We start from the raw sequence: 18,840 nt of genomic DNA, 5'->3' as shown, positions 1-18,840 counted from the left end.
ATACAAAAAGGTTTTAAAAAAATAAATAAATAGCTTGATAAATGTGGAGATAAATACAAAAATAAATATATAAATAAATATAAATTTAAATTTTATTTTTTGAAATTTTATTTCATTATTTCAATTATATCTTGTTATATCTGGTTTTATTTTCACTTTTATGTATTTTGGTTTTGGCCGTTTTGGTCCTCCATAGTTTATCACCACCGTGCTCCCATGAAAGAGAGGTTTATAATCATATTAGGTAGTTTTGTTTTTAGCGGCCCGTCTAGTCTTTGTGTCAAGCTGTCATTTCAGTTTTTATTAGTTTTAGTCATGTTGATACCGATTTTAGGCGAGTCAAGATTTAGGAGACTAAAAGTCTGAGCATTTTATCCTTATTCTTATTTTAGTCAGAATTGTCCATGACTATTTTAGTCTAATTTTAGTTGACGAAAACTGATGACATTTTAGTCTAGATTTAGTCAAAATAAGTGATGACATTTTGACATTTTAGCAGAGGTGGCAAATTCAGGTCCAGAAAGTAAAAATGCTGCCAGAGTTAGTCTTTAGTCACAGGTGCTTCTACTCAACCGCCAGGTAAACAAGCTCATTCACCTGCCGGTTGAGTAGAAGCACCTGTGACTAAAGACAAGCTGTGGCAAGTTTTTATTTTCTGAACATGGATTTGTCACCTGTGCATTTTAGTCTAGTGCAGTCTAGTCTAGTTTTAGTCAACAAAAACTGTTGACATAGGTGCGGGGGAGTTAATTTTCCAGTTAATTTTCCTGATCCAAATTTAATATATCGCTTGTCGGGATTGATGAAAAGTCGTCAATCTGCAGCGTGGGTACCCTTCCGTCGTCCATCATTCGCCTTTTTTTCCAGGGGGAAACAAATAGTACCCGTTAGGCCGGTCCGCCTCTCATTTTGAACGGCCGGCCGTCGGCGAGTCCGACTAAACTTTCACTCACACAGACACGCGCACGCACACACACACAAAACTGTGTGAACTCTGGTGGCGTTTCTCTCCCTCGGCCTCTCTTTTTCTCCCTTTCTCTCGCTCTCTCGCTTTTATTGTACACATGCTGAGTAAACGAGCCTTTTGCAAAATACCCCTTAACACTGTGGAGTGACAGTTATTACATATGACCATAGCACAGACACAATGGAGAACTATACTGATTTGAATGCCTAAGAATGTGCATGTTCTTTTTTTTCTCAATCAAATGAGTCCATGTTTCCGCGTCATATTTTATCACAGTTATCTTCCTTGTTTCTCCAGAAATTCCAGTCTTCCAAGAAAGTCAGTTTAACCCCTTTCTGCCTGGTTCTCATGAGGCTTGAGGCAAACATGACCTAATTAATCACCTCACTTTGGTTATTTTAGGTATGATATCTTACAAGACATTTCCAAGGTGAACCCCGAGGCAAAGTATATTAGACCTGCAACAAGAAGAAAGCTTCCTTTATACAACAGACTATCGGTCAAATGTTAAGTTTTATTTTCCACAAAAGGGTTTAGGTAACATAACTGAGCAGAATGTTTTTCTAGAATAACTGAGACATCTCTGGTCAGTATTTTAACTGAAGTATGTAGGAATATAAATTATGTTACATTTTCTAATAATTATACACCATGTAAATTTGGAGTCAGACCTTGTAGGAATATAAATTATGTACATTTTCTAATTGTTGTACACAGTGTAAATATAGAGTCAGACCTTGTAGTTTAGTTTGTAAAACATGGGCCAAAATTACAATCTCTGCCATACGGCCTACTCATAATGATGGATAAAACTAGCTGTTACTGTAGAATACAGCGGATGCTCTGCCTGTCACATAAAGTGTACCTGTGATGGTCAGGAAAAAAAAAAAGTTTTATCAGGAAAACTTCCATCCAAATGCATTTTTTGTTCCACTGGATGTATTTAAGCAAGCGAAAAAACCCTCAGTCGAGACGGCATGGCAGCTAATGCACGCAGTCATACTTGCCTGCAAGAAATGGAGCTGTGACATAGTGGCGTTGAAAGCCATCTTGGCCCGAGCGTCTCTCCAATTGAATGCAACATTTTCTTCGTCAGATTCTGATTAATCTGAGTCAGTCCCACCATTTTCCAGAGGTGGGCATTCCGTCAATACTGATGCAAGGGCCATCAAACGTCACAGATGGATGCCCGTTTTGATGACTAGACGAGGCTGGTGTGCAGTGCCTAATAAATAATAAGCCACCACATGCAAAGGCGTAAACATGTCAGGCTACATCCTTTCCATTTAAATAAATAAATACATTTAGATTTACATCCATAGCCAAGCCATCTGGTGTATCACTCAATAGCAACTGGTGGCTACAAGGGACGACCCAGTCAATGCCTTGACGTCACATCCGTTCCTAACATGTCGCCTTGCATTAAAATTAACAAGGGTGATTGTTTTGGCAAATGCAAGACTAGACATAAAAATCTGAACACCAGATATTTATCAAACTTTACAATATTCACACACTTTGAAATGGTCCGCAAAAGGTACACTTTTAAAGAGGAAGTCAACTAAAAAAATATTCACAATAATATGTCCTATGCGCCTTCACTAGTCTAAACATGACATTCTGGTTAATATTCCGTTTGTTAAATATGAGTTAAGCAGCAAAATTCACCTGTTTTTAGTCATCTCAGGGGTGGCCATTTTGTGAAAATGACATCACAGTTGCTCAGGGCAGAGGTAACGACCAATTACAGCTCACCTGTTTTCTGAGCAGATGACCCCTGACATGGAGAAAAACGGGTGGATTTTACTGCTTAACTCTTATTCCACAAACACAATATTTATCAGAATGCCATGTTTCGACTAGTGGTCCTGCATGGAACATATTCTTGTAAAGAAAATGTTTGGGTTGACTTCCTATTGAAGTTATCTTTTAGACTATTTGATTCTGTTTCTGATATTGGTCAAAGTCTCCAACAAAATATTTGACGACTACAATGACAAAGTAAGTCAAATGCCTTTACATCATCAAATAAACATGAGGAAGTGGATTTCCCTTCAACCATCATGTCATTATTTTAAATGGCTGCTCCCATTTTCACCTGGTTTAAAGATGACATCTATGTTGTTTGCATGCAATATCCTTGGCAAGGCAAAAGCCTGCAGAAATAAGTGTCCATCTTTAAAACTCATCTTAAAACGGTTTTGTTCTTTGGCTTTGAACTCAGCATGAGACTCGGCATTGTTTTAGTGTTTTATTGTGTTTTTTATGTTATTGGTTTATAGTTTTAACTGTCTTTGTTTGCATATGTCTGATTTTTACTTTCTGTATAGCACTTTGTATACAGCTGTGGTTGTTTTTAAAGTGCTCTATATGCGCAGAATCTAAAATGTTCCTTCATCTACGAAACTCATAGGAGTTGAGGAACAACCTGCTTTCACACATTTCACAACCAGAATCGCGCTGTGCTGGGGACATTTCGTGCGGGACGGCTTCAACAAGTTTCACACAATTTACTAATACATTTTTGGGTTTTAAGCGACACAGCCACAAATCCGAGGACAGTGTACAGTACATTGAGAACCAGCTGAGGAACGGCTCTCTTGGTGCTGCAGTGAAAGAAAGGCCGCTAAATATGTAATGAACGAAACTATAACTGTCATTTAAATTTAAAATGAACATTGAAAGCTCATATTTTTATTAATTGACAAATATGAAAAATAAACGACATTTTCACTATAATTAAAATGAGTTTTATGAACATTAAATGGTCAAAATAAGTGTATGACCATTTTTCTCCGAGGCTTTTTCATGAGTTCGTTTTTTAAAATAATTCTGTTGAACCACAAATCAAAAGCGATGTCTGATTTTCATTGATTAATTTTCATTAAATTTGGAGTTATTATTAACAAAGGTCAGAGTCAAATTATTTCTTTGCACTGTGTGAGTTTCTTTCATTAACAGAGGGGTAGCAAAAATATGGATATGTTGGAATATGTCTATGTATGTATATGCGCGTGCGTATGTGAGAGTGAGTGTTTGTAAGCGGGGGGGGGGGGGTCAGTTGTGTGTTGTTTTTGTTTTTTTCGAGTCTTTGACGTTTAAATGAGAAGGGAAAAAAAAGTGAAAGAGGGGAATGTTAAGGGGACTGTGTACTGCCTTAATCTGTATCTCTCCTGTATGATCCTAACAATGTATTGGATTTAGTTAATATTTTTTATAGGAGACCCTCTTTGTTTCGTTTATTGATTTGTGTATGAGTGCATATATGTTTACATTTATGCAGATATTGTTTTTTTTCTTCTTTTTGTAAAATAAAAACAATTTGGAAAAAAATATGGATGTATTGGATATTGATGTATATGAATAGATTTTGAAAGACGTGTGTGCCGTTTTTGTGTGTTTTTGTATAAACACGTAAACACATTTATGTAAGTGTGAACATAAGTATGCACACAGTTACATATAAATGTAAGACACATAACATAACACATATGTGTTAGTATGCGTGACAGCGAGTATGGTGTTTTGGAGTAGCTAATGTTATGTTGCACAAAGATGGGCAACTTAAATGATGGAGGAAGCAATTTTTCATCAGCGGTAGTGCTGGGGTCTCATAGGTCCACACTCTTCCTAAACAGAAGCATGACAAAAATGCCATTTCAAATATGAACAAAATACATGTCCTGGCCTGCAAATAGCGAAAATAAGTGTATAATTGACAACCATTGACATATTGGGAAAATTGAGCCTCAAAAAACAAAAAAATCATATGTATATGTGTATATATATGTATATATATGTGTATAGGTATATATATAAAAGCCAAAATATTCTTCAAAAACCGATGATAAACCTACAATATGTTTTGTTTTTATGTTTTTCCACAAAAATCGGGGTTTGGTTAATTAAAAGAAAATAACTATTTGATTGACCACGTGTCGTGAGTCATTGTCCACAGCTATTTACCTCGAGGACAAACTTTGTGTTGTTACTCGCCATTATAACGTCGAGTCTCGCTCAGGACTCCTTTCTGTTTGTGATACGTTCGTGGACACACTCAAAGCTCTGACATTTCCATAATAACTGTTTGACAACAGATCGCGACAAATGTTTCATCACAAGGCCTGCTATAGTTGCAATGTTCTGTATAAAAACAGTTAGATAGCTAGCCTGTATACATAGATGGATGGATATATGGATACTGTGTACAATTTAGCCTCCCGCTGTGTGTTACTGGGGACAGAGAGACCATATGCAATATTCGCCTGTAGTAACTCAAAGGTCAAGCACAGTCGAATCAAGGGTTCGATTGCTCATTTTGCAATAAATTTCGGACATCTTTTAAAAACCATTGTCGTTCACACTTAAGCTGCCACTCACTTCTTCTGTCTTACATTAAAATTTCCGCAGTGTCAGTGAAGGCAGCACCGGTGAAACGACAGAGACCAGAGAGATACACACTCTGAGAGTGAAGTGAGAGAGGAACCTGTACTCTTCCACAACATAAGGAGCCAGGAATACACAACAGATAATAATCATTTTTGCTCGATTTCTGCAAAGTGGGCTGTCAATGCCTTCAAGAAAAGACACGTAATCCATGTTTACCTTGGCTGGACCCGGACTCTTGACATAGGCTTTTTGGAGCGGTGCACCGGTCTTTTTGTGTGTGCGTATGTGGGGGGCTTCAACGGTGTTTCAACTGGTAAGGAAGTGACTGCAGATATTTATTTGTTATTTTGATGTTGTGTTTGCAGCGCTGCTGCCGTTAGAGTAGCCTGAGGTTTCGCCAAGAGCGTGTGCTTCCTTTTAACAAGCCATTTCCTATAAGAGTGAGAAACAAAAGTGCATTTACTACAATAGAGATAAAGGGTCATTTTGAGGAATCCTTGACCGATAGGAAACTGGAACCTCACTGAATAAGAAAAAACAATCCACATGGTGTAATTTCACAACATTGTATATCTTGTAAGATTAAGTTATATTGTTGAGCACAACCAACAGAAGGGAGCAGACACATAAGGTCAAGTTAAAATTAAAGGTCTTAAGTGTTATTTAACGATTAAAGATACTCTTTATGTAGCCATCCTCCCTCGGGGGGCAGACTTCTCATAATAGTTACGTAAAATATAGTAAGGGGGAGCGATCTGAGCGAGCTTGTGCACGTATGTGCTTGTGCGCGTGCATGCATGCCAAAGCAGACCTCACTGGATGTTGTTTTACAGTTTATCTAACAAGAGTGATCAAGTATCTAGGCGTGTCCAATTTTCATGTTACTGGAATTTTTGTTGAATAGTAGTTGGCTTTATGACACGTACACGCACACACGCACACGCGGGGCACATTTACACGCAAACCAAAACTGCTGTCACTTACCTGCATTTTGGGCATGCATACATCGTCTCTGATATGTTTCACAATTCAAGTATCCTACATGTCCGTGTTTATTTGTGATCTTCTTAACCTGCTCATGATGTGAGAACAGATAAGTATTTATTTCCTTCACTGTAAAGAGAAAGAGGAAATTAAGGAAGAGGGAGACTGTAGCTTTGTAAACAGGATTGCGTGTAGATCTCAGGAACTATTTGACGTTATTATTATTTCTTCCATCGAAAGCCAGATGCTCTCACTGTGTAATCACCTAACAACCAGCCACACCACACACAGTAATTTATGATTTATCGTAGCCAGTGTGACTAAGTCAATGACAGTGGTCATGTTTAGTCACTATAGCTTTGTGGAAAATGTGAACAAGCACTAGATTGGGATGTTTTATATCCTTAAATGTGATTCAGTTAAAAAAAAGACAATAGACAGTGTTTTCCTGCAGCGTTGTTTTCCTATAGGTGCCTCCATAACACTGCTTGTTAATAAGCATTGTGCTGACTAGAGTCTAGTAAAAGAAAGGAACGTTATTCATGTTTGACTATGGCTTTTTGTGGTTACCAGTTGACTAACGACTAAAAATGGATGCCATTGTAGTAATTTCTGTAGAATTATGTTTTTAAAGAACAAAACTAAATGTTTTAAGATGAAGATGCGGACCCGAATGGCACTTGTTGTGTCATGTACACACATTCCGGTTTTGTCTGTGGAACTGTTTGTCTTTTGTAAGTAGCTTGTGTGCCTCACATCCCCTGTGCTTATCATGAACTTTCAACTCTGGTATGAGTCTATATTTTCCACCGACTTGACTTTTGTAAAGCCCCCCCCCCCACCCCCCAATACTCCTACCCGCACTCACCCACAAACATACATAAACACATTTTGTCCTTGTATTTTTTTGTACAACGTTTCTTATATAGTTCATATCTTTTTGTGTGCAAGAAAGGGTTTTACTGATGTGTCAATGTGACAATGAGCACAAGGCAGGGCTTTGTGATGGTAGAAATGCATGTTTAACCCATGTGAATGAATGGAGCCTCACATTCCACAGCGGCAGCTCCTTTGCTGAATGGCAGCACTAACTGCTGTTTTCATTACTCATTACTACCTTGTGCTTTTATCATATGAACGAAGTCATTTACCTTTGAAGATCTTCTTGACTCTATCATGACTCCAAAGTAGTTATCTGTGGTAATAATATGAGTGTGAATTTTTCTTCCAAACTTTGTGAGTGTTAACTATTGCAGATGTTTTACTCCTAATCAAATCTCACATACCCATTCACATGCAACCCCCCCCCCCCCCTCCTAATTTCATTGACTTGTATACAGTTTTGTATTAAGTACTTGAAAGTGATACATGTACTTGATTAAAAGTAGAAGTATCTTAACAGAAATTACTTTGGTCAAAGTTAAAGTCACTTTGAAAAATATAAAGTAATAGTATGAAAGTATCTGACATTTTCTGTGCTTCAGTATCAAAATCTATTTTATGACATAAAAGATAAGTACAATTAATATTGGAAGCATGAATACACTTTTATTAAAGTGAGCGGTTGCGAATTTGATATTTTTTTTATTTTTGTTTACTTAACAACCCAAACACATTTTTTTCAAGAATATGTTCCCAGCATGCCCACTAATTGAAACACGGCATTCTGATTAATATTGCGTTTGTGGAATATGAGTTAAGCAGCAAAATCCTCCTTGAAACAAGACATTCTGATAAATGTGGAATAAGAGTTAATCCCCCCCCTTTTTAGCCATCTCAGGGAGCGGTCACTGAAAATTACATCACAACTGCTCAGGGCGTAGATAACGACCAATCACGGCTCAGTTTCAGAAAACAGGTCAGCCATGATTGGTCGTTACCTTTGCGCTGAACAGTTGTGATGTCATTTTCAGTCGACAGAAGTGACAAAATGGCCACCCCCTGAAATGGCTAAAAACGGGTGGATTAACTCTTATTCCACAAATGCAATATTTATCAGAATGCCTTGTTTCAACTAGTGGGCTTTCATAGAACATATTCTTGAAAAAAAAATATTTGGCTTGGCTTCTACTTTAAGGGGGGTCAGTAGTTAAAGATATGTGTGTTGGCTATGAGCGCTGCTGGCACCTGCTGGCCTCAAATCGGAAAGTGGGGACAGACAGAGAGAGACATACGCTATCAATTTAAAGATTTTTTGATTACCCCCGTCTCATTTTCATCACCTCCATCTCCCAGTATCCCCACCTCATCAGTACAGGCAGGACTATTCTGCTTTGTGCTCCTCGTTTCAGGCGTTACAACAACAAACACTTTTTTTTTTTAGATTTCACTCTGTACGAGTAACGAAGATGGTTAGGAGAAATGTGTCAGAGTAAAAGTATACACTTCATTTAGGAAATTTAGTGGAGTAAGAGTAAAATTTCCCTGAAATATAAATAAAGCTAGGAACAGATATGTGTACTCCCTTCAATTACAAGACTGAATATCTCTGATCTCTGGTTGCCAAATCTAAACTGAAAACAAAAAAACAATTACATTTGCACATTCATAAGCACTAAGACAAGCCAATTTTGAAGACAATGCTCAATGTTGATATACAATACAATTTTATTTATATCGCGCATTTCACAACAGCTACAGCTGTAACAAAGCACTTTACATACAACAACAAAATAGCCATAATGCAAGTGAAATCAATAAATTAACACAAAACTAAATATATACCACCCAACTGTCTCGACTCAATTTTGATACAAGATCTGCTGTCTGTTTCACAGTGATGACATTGATCCTCTGCCGCATGGTGGGGTTTTCCACTCTTAAAGGGCAATCTCACTGTGTTAGCCTAGAAACACCAAGACCCTGGATTAAATAATAAAAGAGCACTCTGTGGGAAACACTGCTTAATGCCAGGGAATAACAATTTTATATATCTACCACCTTACAACTTGTGATATATGTGCTGTATACTAGAGTGTGTTTTCCTACATCATCCCTAGTTGGCAAATTGGGGAAACTGCAGCAACAGGTGGATAGTTAATCTCTTTATTTGGGTCACATCTGTGCCCCAAACCCCCACACTCCCACCTTTCCTTAAGGATCAATGTAGTCAATGGCAAGCAAGTCAGGTAGTACACTGTAAAGCCACATGGTTGTCTAAATTAGAGTCCAAGAAATGTATGTAGTAATCAGAGACTTATTATAGCAGAGAGTTGGGAATTATTCGGTGGCAAGGACCGGGGGGGGCGGGGGGGGGGTGCTGCTGTGGGGATTCAGGCACATTTTAGTCTTCGCCCTTGCTGGCAGGGAGGGGAGAGAGGAATGTGTTGTGTTGGTCTCAACTGTTGATAATACTACTATTGTTTAGTCAGTGCGGCCAAAAGCTGAACGTTTGCACTGGAATTATCTTAAACAGTGGGGCAAGGAATCCACTAAAATGAACTTAGTTTGAACAAACAATGACTTGGCTCATTTTAGTCATACCGCGTGCATGAGGGCAGACAAAAGTGGGGAGTTCATATTCTCAGCGTTGTTTCTTCGATGTGTTATAACTATCAATTATCTGGGGAAATTAGTGTATCATTTAGAAGCTAAAACAGGAGACTTCCCAAAGGGTTTGATGAACACAAAAACAGCCATTTGGGAGACTCAGCGAGAGAATAATTGCATTCATCATACAGACAGAAAAAATAACATATGTGAATAATAATATCACTTATTTTGGAAGTGTCTTCAATCAAGAAACAGATTATATTCACTAGCCAACAAAATCATTTGAATGTAATGTCAACAAAATGACAAGAACTAAAGTTGTAAACAATTGGTTTGGGCCAACCTAATTGTAGTTCGGGACTGTAGTGTCCTTTAAGGGGGCGTAGTAAGAGTGCAACTGGAGAGGTTGTAACTTGTTACTTGGTATCTTTTTTTAAAGGGCAGAAACAGGTTTTTGCTGCAATTACTGTATTTGGATTTGCTATAAACAGAAGACTCATTAAAACCATTAAAAAAAATAATAATGGCATTGTTGTTGACCAAATGTGTTTTAGCAATTATATAATAGGCTCCATTATCCTCTCAGCTTTATACACATTCCCAATTGGGTAACATGACTAATTAAATGTAAAACAATGAACCACAGCATCAATTCGGAACTAGGGCCACATTCTGAAAATGTGGTCTTGGTCAATGTGTCGTTGTTAAGTGGTTGTGACCAAAAATAGCACACACTGGTTTTTAGCAAAGTCACTCATTGTTGGTTTTCATTGAACAGAGCATCATTTACTAAGAACATAAACATCTGGCCCATTACTGTAGCTAACTGAGTGATTCATTTTTATTTGCATACAGTTCAAGATAATTAAGCAATATAACAGCCGTTTGCTATTATCTTACTTAATGGCGGTACTTTTACTGGGATGTCTCGTTAATCCCTCTGATGACAGAGAGGTATGTTTAAACTGAGCAGTGCTTATTTGACTTATGCTGATGTTTTCCAGCGGCATCTGACCTTAGAGTGGGTGTGAATTTGACATATTTGCTGTTTGAAGTTGAACACTTCTTTACTCTACAAATAACCCCACTGGAATAACTCGCCTGGCTAGCACACTATTTCCACTCCTATGACCGTGGCTATAGTTACGGTAATGTATTCAACTTCCAGAGGCCCTTAACGAACAGGAGGTCGTCCTTACTGAGCAACTAATAATCTGATGATAATTGCTAAGTATCAACCCCATTTATCAGTGTTCTGTTTGTTTTAAATTGGGACAGCTTCAAGGGATGAGCCTGTGTTGTGCTGCAAGGAGATTTAGAGCTCTTTGTCAGCCTGTGAAGAGTAATACTTTTTGGCTTGTATAAAATGACATTGTAAAAAGAGGACAATTTTACATGCCAACTTAAACCATCAACCTTTAGTATTATTCAATCGGCATTATCCTTCACTAACACTGTTGATTTCCTGTCATACACATTTTTAATCACCGGTATCAATGGTGACCACAGAGCAGCCATTTGAATGTAAAGGATTAATTAACAGTGCTAATCAGTTTGAGTTGACATAGTGATCATAGTTAATAGATTTCTGCTTGCGTCCATAACCAGCGCATGGCATTGTTACGGTGATTGCTGCAGGATTAAAGAAGCGAAAAAAGCTTAGCTGGGGGAGAACCACGTGGCTGTGATCAGGGATTGAAAGAGATAGAAGGGAAGAGCGACCAGGGGAAGGAACAGCACTCCTCATCCAGTCCAGATGTCACTGTAGACTTGCACAATTGATCTACTGCTTTGGACATGCACGTATGCACATATACACGTGCATTCGAATTCTTATCATTTAAACCTGTATCGGTTTACCTTAAGGAAATGAATTGGAAAGCAATACATTTTTTTCCAGTTACTACTCTGATCACAAATTAACTGTCATTTATTTAATCATAGTAAAACAAACTCACATATTTTGGATAAAAGCTTTAAGTAAGTATATTTTCCTTTATCTTCACTAAGTGAAAATAAGTCATAATTATTATTATTTTTTAAATATCTTTAGCATCTGTGATCATTTAGCTAAATTCATAAATTACATAATGCAATGTTTTTTTTCATATACAGTATTTAGAAGGAGTGACGGTGGGTCCTCTTAGGGATATGACATGGTGGGACCTAAACTTAATCCAAACGCACAGCAGCCCAGAGGGCATTAAGGGCGAATGGGGGTTGGAGGAACAGATCCTTAAGCAGAGAGGCTCCCTCTTTTTAGCATCTGCTGCTTTGTTGCTGTTGATAAACACACTTGACATTTTTTAAAAGATCAATAAATGACCCTAGTGATGAACAAATGAGGGTTCCTTATAGGATTTTCTTCTAGAAGTAGTATGTTGTTTGAGATGAATTACACAAATATCAAAAGTGAGGTTACTATTGCCCATTTCATAAACATTTTAGACTTTTACAGACAGTTGTGACACAATGTTGACCATCAGAGGTCTTTGAACATCCATCCGTCCGTTTCCCGAACCGCTTATCCTCACGAGGGTCGCGGGCGTGCTGGAGCGTATCCCAGCTGTCATCAGGCGAGAGGCGGGGTACACCTTGAACTGGTCACCAGCCAATCACACACAAAAAGAGTACTACATGCGTCTTTTATAATTTCATAAAGCTAAATCACAGCAAATGTTACCTCAATTCCGTTTTTATATGGAGCAGGTTTAGCTTGCCCCTAATAACATTGCACAGACAGTAGTTCTCCACATGATCAACCTGAGGAATTCTTCCAGAACTATTGTTATAAGGACCTAATCAAAGATCATTGTAAGAATGTAAATTTCAACTGTTGAGCACTGTAGGAATACAGGTATAGTGCTTCATGTGTTCAAAAGCTAGTTGTGAAATTTGCCAGACTAGATATTATTATTATTATTATTATTATTACTACATTGTATTTAATGAATATATTGTTATTAACTATACATACGTATGCTAACAAACTTATACAATCACTTTTATTGCTACTGTATTTTCCGGACTATAAGTCACTCCGGAGTACAGGTCGCACCAGCCATAAAATGCATAATAAAGAAGAAAAACCCAAATAAGTCGCACTGGAGTATAAGTCGCATTTTTGGAGGAAATTGTGCGCTTAGTACACATAATTTCCACCAATCTACGATGGTAATATTTAGCTAACATTCACACATGTAGCATACAAGAAAGTTACGGTAAGATAACTTTTACCTCGACAAAATAAGTCTTATTTATCCCTGACCATGTAGAATGTTTCCACGTCTCCAAAAGTATTTATGTATTCGGTCGTAATTATGTCTTCGCCCCCTCTGTGCTCGGCTTCTTACATGTGTGGCTGCATGATGCACCACAGCCAGATGCACGGCAACTGCCTGTTTGTGGTTCATTCTTGTTCCACCATCGTCTGTAAGTAACTTAGACAATTGTGTGTAATGATCATTATACATTTATATACTATCTGAAGTGTGGATGATTATGGGTTGTTGACTGAACATACTAATCGCTGTCGCTAATGCTAATCGCGATCGCTAATCGTTAGGATAGGCTCATCTTGTTCATGTCTATGAAAATACATGTGTATGTAATGCCTAGATTGATAGTATTTTCTGTTTCTTGTGCAGTTTCATAATATGAGCAGGCAACGCTGCACACCTGGAGTCTGTGGGTTTGTTTGTGAATGTGTAGCTGTTTGGATAAGCTAGCTTACTCGACTAGCAAGGTCTTAACAGTCAAATTGTATTTTTATCATACTATTTTAATTACTTATAACAAAACATTCAGCGCTTTAGCCTAATTGATGTTTTACAGCCACGTTACAAGCTAACATGTCGCTTAGCAGACTACGTGAACTATGAACTGGAGGTCGCGTGATTAATTCTGCCAATAAGAAGACAAGTTAGAAATATTGGGGACAGAGTCAATTACGCTAAAGGGCAGAGGGAGACAAAACATCATAAATATAAGTCAGCACTAACAAGCCATGACAGTAATAGTGTGTTAATAATTTCACACGTAAGTCGCACCCCCAGCCAAACTATGAAAAAACGCGACTTATAGTCCGGAAAATACAGTACTATAGCCACTCTGTTTAAATATGAAATCACTTGATAAACAACAAAACATAGAGCAAAAGCCACTCTCTCTCTTCTCATAATCCTTCAGTCATCCCTGGTTTATTTGGGCTAGTAAAAGGATGATTGAAGGCCTATGATGTTGTCTGTCTGACTAACTTAGGGAAACAAGCTGGAAATGTCTCCAGGCTACTGCAGCTAATCATTCAGTCCACAGAAGAACTAATCGTTTGCCCCTGATGTCAGCGTAACCTTGCCATGATGTTTTTTAGTGAATATGTACACGCATGAGTGCATCTGTATATGGGAGAGCATGTGAACAAAAAGTTGGACCTCATCCAGCTGTTACATTGTAAAGGAATACAAAAAAACAATAACTATTGCTGACTATTAAATAATTTAGAGAAGCTTAACTATTTCACTCTACTTAGAAAATGATACACACTATGGAAAAAATAATTCATTTAATTGTAGTGGCTCGAAATGACATATTCACTCATGTCTCATTGGTTTCACCTGTGTCTTTTCATTTATCTCTTCCAATTAGCTTTCCCAGCACCCTTGTCTTGGTGTTGAAAAGTCGTCTCTAAATATAAAATCATTGACTATTTTTATCTGTAAACAAAAATTCAAAATAAGCAAACAGATTTTTTACATATCAGACTTTAATGTCTAAGAACAGAGCGATGTAGCGAATAGCTCTTAGTGTACAATTTTGCCCGGTGTTCAAAATCAAACATGTAGATTGTCAGCTGCCTCTTCCATCTGATGTTGTTTCCTATGCTACCACATGTACGAAAGCTGTATTTTAGCTCCCAGATTGTGTTTGGGGGGCTTTTTGCTACTCACCCCAGTTCCCAGCTGCCTGTCTGTCTGTAGCTTGGGGCCTTGCAGTCAACTACACAGGAAAGAAGAGACCAAAGACAGGGAGCCTTTTAGTAGAACCCCCCTCCTCACCTCCCTAGCAACACACACAACCCCACATCCACCATCAGCACCACCACCTTTTCCACTGGCTCTTAAATCTTTTCTAAAGAATTCCCCAGCACACTTACACCCTCCCTTCAGCTATCCCCTTGGCCTCAATGCCCTGTTCCCACATTGTATCCAGATGTGAGGATGATCACTGGGGAGAGAAAGCCCAAGGCAAAGCCCACTTGTAATGACCACCACTTTTTTAGGTCAATATCTTTCCCTGACTTTTTTTGAACAAACACATAAATGATTAAAATTTCAGATTTTTCTTCGTCCCTTTCTTCCAACAACAAGATCTTAAGTGCTGAATTTGGCTGTCTTGGTAATGTCTTCTTGTTAATTTTCTTTCATAAATGAGATGTAGATAGACCAACTATTGGCCAGGCCGATTATCGGCGCCTAGATTTGGCGTTTTGCCGAATATCGGCATCTGCCTTTTTAAAAAATCTGATGGGCGATAATAAGTCAATTTAAAACTGTGTTGAAATTAAAACAAAGATATGTGAAAGTCTAACATTTCTGTCATTTAGAAATTTTGGAGAACTTAATTTACTGTAGAAAACTCTATGGCGCTAGCTCCCTGAACTTTTTGTTAGAATTTTAGAATAAAGATGTATATTGTCAAAAAATTCTTGTAATAAGAATTTTTAAAATTCAACATTATGCAAATCTGAAAAATTGTTCACTAAACATATGCTTAACAAAGTTAAAAGTTTTAATTTTTTCTTAGATTTTAATAACAATATTTTCCTTTTTAAAGTTATCTGCCTCCTTGACTACTAATAATTGGTATCGCCCCTGAAAAAAAGCATATTGGTCTATCTTTAATGTAAATGTATATACACCGTATTTTCCAGGCTATAAGCCGCACCGTTATATAAGCCGCACCTATCTATGTTGAAAACGTTTATATTTACTGCATTTACAGAAGGATTATGAGCTGTAAATGTACATGTATGTACCTGAGCAGATTCTTTCCTAACAGTGCCTTTTAACACTGCAGCAATGTTGCTGATTAAAACAGAAGAGAACCAAGAGAAAATAAACAGTACTTATCTTCATTTCGCTGCCGACTGCGACTCCAGTTTGTCAGCTAATGTCCACCAGACTCCACCATCTATTGTTGTACTACATTCTACATATGCACCTGTCTTGTTTTATGTTAAAAAAGTCAGCCAATCTAACACACGACGTGCCAAATCAACAATAGCATTTCACATCGAAACAACAGAACAGACGTAACATCAGCCAATCGCATTCATGTGCACTTCAGGGACCTCTAGGAAAACATAAAATCAAAGTATTACAGCACCTAATGCAATAACCTAGTCTATAGCGCCCTCGCCTGTTGAACTCCTCCACCTGCAGTCACATCCAGGTAATAGGAAATGAATTGTATTGAATTGTACTGTCATTCCGGTTAGAGCGCCCCGACTGGTGGAAGAAAAATCCACAGAATAGCCGCACCGGACTATAAGCCGCATGGTTCAAAATCTAGGAAAAATGTCGCGGTTTATAGTCCGGAAAATACGGTATGTATGTGTAGATTTCATAATGCACTGAAAAAAGTAACTCAGTTTTATTTACTTCCTCTAGTATCTGACCTCTGCTCACTGTGCAGCCAAACTTAGAGGAGAGCTCTGTCGCAAAGACTGACTTTTACGTAGTTTTACTTTAAAAAAGTTGCTTGACAGTCCACTAATAGTGTAGTGGTACACACGCCTGAGTTGTGTGCGGGCAGCGTGGGATCGATTCCCGCTCAGTGACGGTGTCTATGTGTGCCCTGCGACTGGCTGGCGACCAGTTCGGGGTGTAGTCTGCCCTCGCCCATGACGGCTGGGATAGGCTCCAGCAAAATCCCCGCGACCCTGTATAGGATAAGCGGTTTGGAAGATGACATGACATGACAAGTTGCTTGACAGCTCATTGGAGAAATCAAAAATAATTTGCACACTTTGCACAGACAAATTCAAATACCATATTAGTTGTACATCTTATGTATGTATATATATATATATATATATATATATATATATGTATGTATGTATGTATGTATGTATGTATGTATGTATGTATGTATGTATGTATGTATATATATATATATATATATATATATATATATATATGTATGTATATGTATATGTATATATATATATATATATGTATATATGTATATATATATATATATATGTATGTATATATATATATATATGTATGTATATATGTATATATATATATATATATATATATATGTATATGTATATATGTATATATGTATGTATATATATATATGTATATATATATTGGCTGGCAACCAATTCAGGGTGTCCCCCGCCTACTGCCCGAAGACAGCTGGGATAGGCTCCAGCACGCCCCGCGACCCTTGTGAGGATAAGCGGTATCGATAATGGATGGATGGATGGATATGTTTGGGTTGACTTCCGCTTTAAGTAAATATCATGAATTTTACAATTTTATATCTTCACATTTGAAGATGATTTTGTTACCCGATCAACAGACGAAATCAAAAATTTTTTTTTTTTTTTTTTAAAGCAAAAAAAAGTCAACCCAAAAATATTGTCATGTCATGTCATCTTCCAAACCGCTTATCCTATACAGGGTCACAGGGAGTTGCTGGAGCCTATCCCAGCTGTCAATGGGCGAAGGCAGACTACAGCCCGAACTGGTCGCCAGCCAGTCGCAGGGCACACATAGACACTGTCACTGAGCGGGAATCGATCCCACGCTGCCCGCACACAACTCAGGCGTGTGTACCACTACACTATCAGGGACTCTCCCAAAAATATTTTCTTCCAGAATATGTGCAATGCAGATTAATATTGCGTTTGTTGAATATGAAAAATCTCCCCGTTTTTAGCTAGCTCACAGGGCGGCCATTTTGTCACTTCGGTTGACTGAAGATAACGTCAAAGTTGCTCAGAGCTCAGATAATGACTAATCATGGCTCATCTTCAGGGGGTGAGCCGTCGTTTGGGTTGACTTCATCTTTAAGGAGGGCAATACACAAAACTGCATCACAGCTCATACTGTCATCTAATAAACTTTTAAACTAAAATCTGTGATGAAAATCTATCGCTTTTCATGTCGACTGGCTCTTATCATCTAATCCCTGGCTGCTGATTTCTGTTTAAAGAGCATATTTGATAATCCCATCAGATTATACCTGACCAACCCAACAAATCAGACAATTAGTAGTCCAAAGAAGGGCGGAAAAAGATCATCTTCCCTCCAAATAACCCCTCTAAATGAGATATGAGTGAAAACAGTAGAATTCGAATCCAAAGGAAAGGATCCCCATCCAATTGTGTGCTGTGGGCGATACTCAATGAAATCCGCATTGTTCCTCTAAATGAAATATGAGTGAAAACAGTAGAATTCGAATCCAAAGGAAAGGATCCCCATCCAATTGTGTGCTGTGGGCGATACTCAATGAAATCCGCATTGTTCCTCTAAATGAAATATGAGTGAAAACAGTAGAATTCGAATCCAAAGGAAAGGATCCCCATCCAATTGTGTGCTGTGGGCGATACTAAATGAAATCCGCATTGTTATGTCGGTCTTGTTTGTCCTCTATACTCGCGCAACCCCTCCACAAAGATAAGGAAGTGGGAACTGTGCACATGCTAATGTCACATGTTAATTTCAGTGTTGGAAGTGAAACATGAGTCCCACAAGCAGCTGGTAGGCCAGAATTTCAATACCTGGGCATGTGCCTCCACAGGCATCATTGTCCCAGATAGATCTTAGGTAGAGATTGGTGTGATGTGTTTCTGTGGATATTTGTGGCCAGTGTTTTACTCTGTAGCAGAGAATACTTTATATTTCAGCCAAAACTAATTTAAATAATGGATAACAAATTATTGTGTGACTAATGACTTCATTTCAATTGGGAATATTACACTTTTACCCACAATC

The 18,840-nt window shown here is 38.0% G+C and overlaps 1 protein-coding gene across 2 annotated transcripts in view; it reads left to right on the top strand.

Annotated features, from left to right (window-relative positions):
- Window positions 1-5,411: 5,411 nt before the first annotated feature.
- The window catches only part of LOC147144113 (zinc finger protein 516-like), a 55,044-nt gene continuing 41,615 nt past the window's right edge, over window positions 5,412-18,840 (top strand). For both annotated transcript variants that reach the window (XM_086037853.1, XM_086037855.1), the window contains exon 1: window positions 5,412-5,669. The gene's annotated coding sequence lies outside the window, so the exon portion shown is untranslated. The remainder of the gene's footprint in view (window positions 5,670-18,840) is intronic.

The sequence above is a fragment of the Filicampus tigris genome, chromosome 8, assembly GCF_054856515.1.
Source record: "Filicampus tigris isolate MCC_2025a chromosome 8, RoL_Ftig_1.0, whole genome shotgun sequence".
NCBI classification, from domain to species: domain Eukaryota; kingdom Metazoa; phylum Chordata; class Actinopteri; order Syngnathiformes; family Syngnathidae; genus Filicampus; species Filicampus tigris.
Note: the sequence above shows the minus strand (reverse complement) of the source record. Positions and strands in the feature narration are given on the sequence as shown.